This window comes from Pelecanus crispus, chromosome 14 (assembly GCF_030463565.1).
Source record: "Pelecanus crispus isolate bPelCri1 chromosome 14, bPelCri1.pri, whole genome shotgun sequence".
NCBI lineage: Eukaryota > Metazoa > Chordata > Aves > Pelecaniformes > Pelecanidae > Pelecanus > Pelecanus crispus.
This window is the reverse complement of record NC_134656.1, coordinates 17,910,286-17,912,247: the sequence shown is the minus strand read 5'-3', so window position 1 is coordinate 17,912,247 and position 1,962 is coordinate 17,910,286.

The window sequence follows — 1,962 nt, the reverse complement described above, 5'->3', positions numbered from 1 at the left end:
AACGTGATTTTACTATTCTTTTAAGGAATTGCAGTGTGTGAACTTTGTTAAAAAACAGTCTTACTGCAAAGTTACAGATGGCCAAGCGTATTGCTGAAGGAGAAACGCTGCTCGGCGGAAGCGCAGAGCCACAGATGGAGATGGTTTCTTAATTTGCCTTTCCTCAAGTGCAGTGTGAATAGGTATCTGCAGTGGGTGTGCCAAGACGGAGAACCCAACCTCTCCTCGTGCCTTGCGGCAAAACTGCAGCCGCGCGGCCGGTGCCGTGCCTGGGCAAGCAGGCCTCCGGCTTCAGCACCCTCACAGCGGCCAGGCTGGCTTTAGGCGCTGCTCCAGCCATTGGGGGGGGGGGGGGGGGGGGAGGAAAAGTCAAGTCACGCTTGCCCAACCGGATCACCTTCTGCCATGAAATGACTGGCCTGGTAGCTGAGGGAGCGCAGCGGATACTGTCTGCCGCAAAAGCTGCCGCAGGGGGGTCTGGCTGAGCAGCCGCTCGGGTGGCCTGAAGACTGGCTGGAGGGCTGGGCCCAGCGGGTGGGTGGGTGGTGGCACAGAGTCGAGCTGGAGGCCGGTAACGAGCGCTGTGCCCAGTCCCCGTAGTCTTCGTTACTGATGGTGGGACGGGGTCCACCCTCAGCCACTTTGCAGACGACACCAAATGCGGAGCCGCTGGAGACAGAGGACGGCCTCAGCCCTGTCCTGCCACCTCCCGCCAGCATCGTCTCCCTCCAGACAGGTGAATTATTTTCTACTTTGCCCCCCCAGGCAGCCCCGGCTAGCCACCCCCTTGTTTTCTTTTGCAGTGTTGTCGGGTTGAACTGGGCATAGCTGGCATTGCCTGCAACCAGTGCGGGGCCCCAGAGACGGCACTTGGCTTTTTGGCGTGCCCCAGAGCCCCCCTCAACACAGAACACAAAAGAAGTGTTTAAAACTTGCAGTTTATTATGCTCCTTGACATGCCACGCAGCCGGCAGCCCAGAGCAGCCCTGGCTGTGCGGCCCCACCGCGGCCGGAGGCGCAGGGCTGCTGCAGGGCCTGCGCCGGCCGCAGCGTCGGGGGCTGAGCTGGGCTCGGAGTCACAAACCCCCACCAAAGCGCTAATAGCAGTGCAGTAAGGCAAAAGTTTTAATTGTCCAGAAAGAAAGAAGAGCCATTTACACAACTGCCTGGGCACATCGGGCTCACAGTTCCTCTGTACCAGGTGCAGTTTGGTTTTGCCATTGTCACATTCCCAGCCCTTCGGATTTTTCTTGGGATCGGTGGGGAAGCTGGCTGCCTGCGGCCCTGACCCCCGTGAGGCGGCTTTCGCGCTGCGGTTGCCGCTTCTCAGTGGTTGTGACTGGCAGCGTGAGAAGCCAGGCTGGTGCATTCGCCCCCGCTGGTCACACTCACGGCGTCAGCAGCAGCAGCTCCCACGTGAGCTGCTCTGAGCCCGGACGGAGGGGAGCCGTGGGGGAAGCGAGGGGTGCTGCTTTAACGGGGGGCCTCTGCGCACAGCCACAAGATGCCGTCGCTGTACTTGCAGGAGGGTAACCCGGGAAGCGCCTGTCCCCAGCGCTAAGTGGCTGTGGAACACCTGGAGCCCAACAACTCCACCCCAGCAGTGGCTGAGGCTCTTTCTGGATTTGGCCTGTGGCCTTAAAGGGGAGATTTTTGACACCTCCTGGTCCCTAGCCCAGGCAGGCAGCTTGCTCAGTCCATGTCCAGGCTGCTGCCCCAAGCAATCACCACGGTAGTGTGAGCCCTGCACTGCCAAGCTTTGCTACCCTACAGAAACAAGGAGTAGTGGGAGTCCACCTCCATAGCAGCGTTCCTTCTTCTGAGACCCTGTAATGCCTCTGTGCAGCTCCTGACATGAAACCATCTGTGTCGCTTGAACGAGACACAGCAGTTACCCCGTACCGTGCTCCTGCTTTCACCCCCACTCCAGTTCTTACTGGTGTTGGAGCGCCAAGATTACCT